Source organism: Prosopis cineraria, unplaced genomic scaffold (genome assembly GCF_029017545.1).
Source record: "Prosopis cineraria cultivar Desert tree isolate PC_DT_omini unplaced genomic scaffold, ASM2901754v1 PC11, whole genome shotgun sequence".
NCBI lineage: Eukaryota > Viridiplantae > Streptophyta > Magnoliopsida > Fabales > Fabaceae > Prosopis > Prosopis cineraria.
This window is the reverse complement of record NW_026555342.1, coordinates 41,646,836-41,654,022: the sequence shown is the minus strand read 5'-3', so window position 1 is coordinate 41,654,022 and position 7,187 is coordinate 41,646,836. Positions and strand designations below refer to the sequence as shown.

Genomic DNA, 7,187 nt, shown 5'->3' with positions numbered 1-7,187 from the left:
CGAGGCTTAGAATCTGTCTTCTTAAACAAGTACCTCACAGCAGCATGGTCAGTGTACACAACAACTTTAGAGTTAAGAAGATATGATCTAAATTTATCAAGTGCAAAAACAATAGCAAACAACTCTTTCTCAGTTGTGGTGTAATTAACCTGAGCTGAATCTAGGGTCCTAGATGCATAAGCAATCACATATGATAACTTGCCCTCTCTTTGACCAAGCATAGCTCCCACAGCAAAATTAGAAGCATCACATGACAACTCAAAAGGTAAAGACCAATTTGGGGCTTTAAGAATGGGAGGGGAAATGAGCATGCTTTTCAAAGTGTCAAAACTCCTTTTGCAAGCATCATCAAAAACAAAATCAACATCTTTTTGTAAGAGTTTAGACATAGGCAAAGCAATTTCACTAAACCCCTTTATAAATCTCCTATAAAAGCCTGCATGTCCCAAAAATGATCTCAAATCTTTCAAACAAACAGGATATGGCAAAGAAGCAATCACATCTACTTTGGCCTTATCCACCTCTATGCCATTGGAAGAAATCAAATGGCCTAAAACAATTCCTTTATCTACCATGAAATGGCATTTTTCAAAGTTAAGCACAAGCTTCTTTTCAATGCACCTACCAAGCACTTTATCTAAAGAATGCAAGCATGAATCAAAGGACTCACCATACACAGTAAAATCATCCATAAAGACTTCCATGCAATGTTCAATAAAATCACAAAATATGGACATCATGCATCTTTGAAAAGTACCAGGTGCATTGCAAAGACCAAAAGGCATCCTCCTATAGGCAAATGTACCAAAGGGGCATGTAAAGGTAGTCTTATCTTGGTCACTAGGAGCTATAGGAATCTGAAAATACCCACTAAACCCATCTAGGAAGCAATAATGGGACTTGGAAGCCAATCTCTCAAGCATTTGATCAATAAAAGGCAAAGGAAAATGGTCCTTCCTAGTCACATTATTGAGCTTCCTATAGTCTATGCACACTCTCCAAGCATTTTGAACTCTAGTTGGAACAAGCTCTCCTTTCTCATTTTTTACCACAGTAATCCCCCCTTTCTTAGGTACAACTTGGGTTGGAGACACCCACTCACTGTCAGCTATAGGATAGATGATCCCAGCACTAAGTAGCTTAACAACCTCTTTCTTTACCACATCTAAAATCAATGGGTTAAGTCTCCTTTGTGGTTGCCTAATGGGCTTAGCATTGTCCTCAAGAAAAATTTTATGTGTGCACACAATAGGGTCAATACCAGGAATGTCAGCCAAAGTCCAACCAATAGCATGTATGTTCTTTCTCAACACATCAAGTAATGCATTTTCTTCCTCAAGAGATAAAGAGTTAGAAATTATTACCGGAAGCTTCTCATTCTCAATGAGATATGCATACTTGAGATTGGATGGTAAAGGCTTCAACTCCAAGGTAGGTGGCTCTACACAAGAGGGAATGAGCTTCTTCAAGTCTAATTTGGTGGAATATTCCATGGTACTATCTTGTCTTTTAGGCTTCTCACTTGTTTTTGATTTCTCCTCTTCTTTCTTTACAGCCTCCCCCTTTTCTTGCAACTTGTCCTCAAGTGCTTGGACTTGAGCCACGGCCTCGACATGTGAAAGTGTAGAATTTTCCTCCAATAGCTTGGGAATCCTAAGAACATCAAGCTCGAGTGGAGAAAAACTCATAGATTCGGCCTTAATGGCTTTAGTACCTACAACACAAGAAGATATACCCTTCTCAAGCATTTCAAGATCAAGCATAGGAGATATTTTAAACAAATCATGAGAAGAAGTAGTTGCATCATTCAAGCATGCATCAATCTCTAAACAAATAGGACAACTACATCCATCAATACATGTAGTAGTAACAAGAGACAAATCATCATCAACATGTGAGAAAGAATCAAGCATGTGAGACTCACAAGCATCATGAAGCAATAACTCAATGGAACTTACACCTAACAAAGAATAATCCTCAAAAGGATGTTTCATTGCTTCATATATATTAAAAATAACATGATCCTCTCCACATTTCAAAATCAAACTACCTTTTTCCATGTCAATCAATGTACGGGCAGTCCTCATAAATGGCCTTCCTAAAATCAAAATATCATCCCCACTCCCTTCTTTTGACATATCAAGCACATAGAAATCCACAGGAAATAATAGACCTTTAACACAAACCAACAAGTCTTCTACTACTCCATGTGGTCTTCTAACACTTCTATCCGCTAATTGGCATATCATAGGTGTCTTATGCATGCAATCAAGACTCAAGGCATGATAAATTGAAAGAGGCATAACATTAATGGCTGCACCTAAGTCTATCAATGCATGAGAAAAATGTGTGTTGCCAATCTTGCATGGAATTGTGAAGGAACCGGGGTCCTCACATTTTATAGGGAGTTGAGGCTTCATGATAGCACTCACAGATGAGGGTAATTGTACCCTTGCATTAGGCCTAAATTTTCTTTTATTTGTACAACAATCTTTCAAAAATTTGGCATACTTAGGAAAGTTCTTAACTACATCCATCAAGGGTACATTAACATGAATCTTATGGAAGAAATCATATACCTCTTGATCAAATTGTCCCTTTACTTGCTTAGGGACCACTTGTGCTTGTGGAAAAGGAAGCTTCTTCATAATCTCTTGACTTTGCTTTCCTTCTTCCTTCCTTGAACTCTCCTTTCTTGTTTCACTTTGCTCGGCCTCTCCCTCTTTTTCCTTACTAAACAACTCGGCCATAGTCCCCTTTTCCACCTTAGATGGTGGTTGCTCACATATGATCTCCTCAATGTTTTCATCCTCATCATCTCTACAAAAAGATGCATCATTAGGAGCAAAAGAAGAACTAGAAACATTAACATCAATTGAAGAATTTAAAGAGGGCTTCTCGGCCTTCCCTTGTCTTTTGTCTTCTTGTACTCTTTCTCCCAACTCCTTGCCACTCCTCAATGTGATAGCATTAAGATTAGCTTTAGGATTAGCAACGGTGTTGGATGGTAATGTAGAGGCTTGAGCATTGGCTGCACTTAATTGGTTAGCAAGCATATTCATTTGAGAAGTAAGGGCATCAATTTTAGAGTTCATGTTCTCACACTTGTTACCCATACTCTCTACCTTGTTCCCTAAGCCATCATACATGTTTTATACAAAGAGTTCATTTCAATCAACTGCTTACGTAACACATTCACATCATTAGAAGAGTTCGAATTAGAAGAACTCTCAATTGGAACAAGCCTCCTATCACTATAAGAATTAGAAGAAGGTGCAAGAGAATTACCACTTGGATTGTAGCTTTGAGAAGAGCTACCTTGAGACAAATGAGGTGGAGGGTCACGGCCAAAGGTGTTTTGATAGGATCCTCTTTGTTGATTGTCTTGTAAAGCCACATTTGGATTTGAATAGGAGAAATTAGGATGGTCTCTCCATGAAGGGTTGTAAGTATTAGAATAAGCTCCTTGCCCTTGCCTCCCACCATAGGATTGTTTTCCATTGTAGATAGCATTTACTTGTTCAAACTTAATAGGACAATTGCTTTCTACATGCATAGGTGAGTCACAAAAAGTACAAGAATAAGGGACAAGTGCTTGAGAAGTACTTACATTGCTCACTTGAGATATTTGTGGAGCCAACATTCTCCCAATCTTGGCAGCTAGCAAGTCCACATATGAATCATTAAGAATTGAGGAACCTACCATATTCACATTTCTCTTTTCCCTTGTAGAGTATTGAGCACCACTTGAAGCCATCTTGTCAATTAGTTCCCAAGCCTTTAAGGAAGTGAGGTCAATCAAGCATCCACCACTAGCGGCATCAATGTTAACTTTGTCTCTTGGAATCAAGCCCTCATAGAAATATTGGACTAAATTCTCACTAGAAATTTGATGGTGTGGGCATTTAGCCAAAAGGCCTTGGAATCTAGTCCAATACTCATAGAGACTCTCATCCTCTCCTTGTTGGACCCCATAGATTTGCTTCCTCAAATTGGTGACCTTGGAATTTGGAAAGAATTTATCTAAGAAGAGTCTTCTTAGCTCGGCCCATGTGCTCACTTTCACATAAGAAGGGTAGTTGAAATACCACTCCTTTGCTAAACCTTCAAGAGAAAATACAAAAGCCTTAGCTTGAACATCATCAACATTTACATGCATAGGCTTCATAGTATCACAAACCAATAGGAAAGTATGCAAAAACCTATGGCAATCCTCTCCTGGTAACCCATGAAATTTAGGCAATGCATTAATCAAAGAGGATTTAATTTCAAATTGAACATTAGTAGGAGGAACATATAAGCCATAAGGATTATCATGCCAATTAGGTTGAGTTAATTGCCTAATGCTCCTCTCCTCTCTAGGGTTATGCAAGCCTTCAAATTCATTATTAACATGGCCATCATCATGCAAATTCTCATTCCCATTCCCATGGCCCTCATTATGCACATGCTCATGTCCTAAGATACCTTCCATTGTTGAATTACAAACCAAATGAGAATCAAGAATAGGTTGTGATCTTCTCAATCTAGAAATAGTCCTTTCAATTCTGGATCTAATTCAACAAAAGAGGTATGTTTTCTAATTCAACAAAAGAGGTGTTTTTCTTCGGGTCATGCACTAATCAAGCTCAAGAAAATTAAGAACAAAGAACAAGCTAAACTAAATGCAAATCAACATGAAACAATTCAAAACACACAAAGCAAGAGAAATAATTTTTTTTTTTTTTTTTAATTACTCAATAGCAACAAAATGAAAAAAAAATAACACCAAACAAGTAGAAAGAGAGTTAGAAATGCTCAATCAAGAAGCTTTGGCAATTCTGGAATTCGCACAGTAGGCTCTCTGGAGACAGTGAACTTGTGAATTTTCTATCAGCAAATCCACATGATAAATTCCCCTGAAACTTTTATGAGAACACAAGAGATATACAGGAAAATTATATAAAACTTTAGATTAAAAATCCTTCCAATCGTTCCCAGAATTTTTCACACAGTTGGTCCTCAAGTCTGGAGAACAGGATTTCGTCCAGAAGACCTTCAGAGCTTCTAACAAACTTTCAAATAGGAAAATGGAAAAATTGAAGAAAATCCTAAACACAAGAAACAAAGATAAGACAGCGATAAGAAAAATGAAACTGGAATCAATCAATTTGAACGCACAAAGAGGAAGATATGCTAACTCAAGTTGAAACAGGGTTTTGGGAATCCTCTGTAATGGCTCCCTGGACCTTGTTAGATTGTAAAATTTCCACAGGACACTTCCCACGTCCAAAATTGACCAAACCAATTTTAAAGTGAAGCTAGGATATAGAGCTTTCAATGAAATAAATTTCAAGTTCAAATTCCCTCAGACTCATTCCCAGTTAATTTTTCAATTTCAGACAGAGACACTAGAAACAGAGTATTTTCAAGCTCTACACCAAACCAACGAAAATTGCACTAATTTTTTTTTCTTTTTCAAAACAGAATAAAAACACTCAAAACACACAAAAACACTAAAAAAAACACAAAAACAAATTTTTATAATTTTTCAAAAAATTTTTCCAGGAACACTAAAATGTAAATAAATACTAAACAACCTTAGAATTAAACTTAAAACTTAAACCATTCCCGGCAACGGCGCCAAATTTTGATAGGAAATTAGTCGCTTATCCTCAAAATTACACTAAAGCTAACCCTAATGCAATATAGGGCCAACCCTAGGTCATCTCCCAAGGAATGGTTTTAAGTCTAATTGAAAGTTATCTAGTGAAATAAATCAACCAAAGTTTGTAGGAATTTAGTTACCTAGCTAATTATCTAAACTAATTACCTAATATGCAAATTAAAATGCTAGTGAAAGTGAGTGAAATGACTTCCCTTTTTACAATAATGGAACCCTAGAGATTAGTTGATTTTGGACTCATTATCTTCTCATGATTAGGCTAAGTTTAGCTTCCCTTTCCTCTTGACTAAAGCTGTCATGACTTAAGAAAATTATCCTAAGCCAATTAACCTAATTAGCTAACCTCCCTAGGTCTTAGATTAAAGTCCCTAGTTCAATTAACCAATTGGTGAAGACATTAGCCAAGTGATTCACTCAAAATCCTCTCTCAACAGCCATGGTCAAACACATAAATTGAGCAACCACAAGATTATGTCAAGCTACTCAACAACACAGCATTAACACCACAAGATTATGCAATATTAACACAAGAAATTCACTAATTGAAAAACACAAGATTATGTGCCAAACAAAGAGTGGCAAAATTCAGTCATGGCTGTCCAAGGAAGAAATTAAATGAAACAATCCTCTCTCTTTACATCAACATCAAATTCAAATTAGAATTTATAAGCTAAGATGATTAAACCCTAGATTAAGGAATCTAACCATCTAGTAAAAAGAAGAGGATAGGAAACAAAGAACTTAGCCAATTGAAGCTCAAGACTCATCCTCCATCTTCATCTCTCTAGGATTCCACAAAGAAACTTAGCCAATCTTCATCTTCAAGAACCCTAGTGATTGCTTGTGAAGGCCAAACTCCATAGCTCTTGAATGATGGAAATGAGCTTCAATCCTTGTGAAAATGGAAGGGATGGAACGAAAATGAAGAGAGGAGAAGAATGGTATGAGTTTTGTGGAGGTTTGGTGGCTGAAAATGGAGGTAGGGTGCTGGAAAATGAAGAACAAAAGAGAGAAAATGAAGAACACTATGAACAAGAGAGAGAGAATGTGGAAGATGAATGAGATATGTGTTGGATCCCATTTGGGACTTAAAATGGCGTGCTCCTTGGTGTCTCCCATCAGCTGAAGCTTAATTAAAATAAGAAAAAAGAAATTAAAATGTAAATGGGAGCCTTGTCACACTTGCAAGGTGGCAACTTCCTATTGGTTTGTAGATGATAATGTGTGCCTAATTTCCCATGTGTCATCCACATCATTTTAGCTGATCTAATCCCTCAAAATAATCATAATTCACGTGCAAACCATCAGCCATTGACCTCAAGGAGTGTTGACCTCAATTGCCCAATTGATGCACAAGTCACATGCCACCTATGTCACATAAATCACATAATTCATTAAATAGCATATGATATAATAAAATCTAATTCATGTCCAGAATTAAATTCATAATTTAGAAGGGAGAATTTATTAAATTAACCAAGTTTCAGTTGCTGCACAAAATTATATAAAAATTTCACACAAA

General features: G+C 36.8%; 1 non-coding gene across 1 annotated transcript; it reads left to right on the top strand.

Moving 5' to 3' along the window:
* The first annotated feature begins 3,887 nt into the window (after positions 1-3,887).
* On the top strand, positions 3,888-3,994 carry LOC129287365 (small nucleolar RNA R71). The gene has a single exon (XR_008587685.1). It is a non-coding gene; the product is annotated as a small nucleolar RNA R71 (small nucleolar RNA).
* The last annotated feature ends 3,193 nt before the right edge of the window (positions 3,995-7,187 follow it).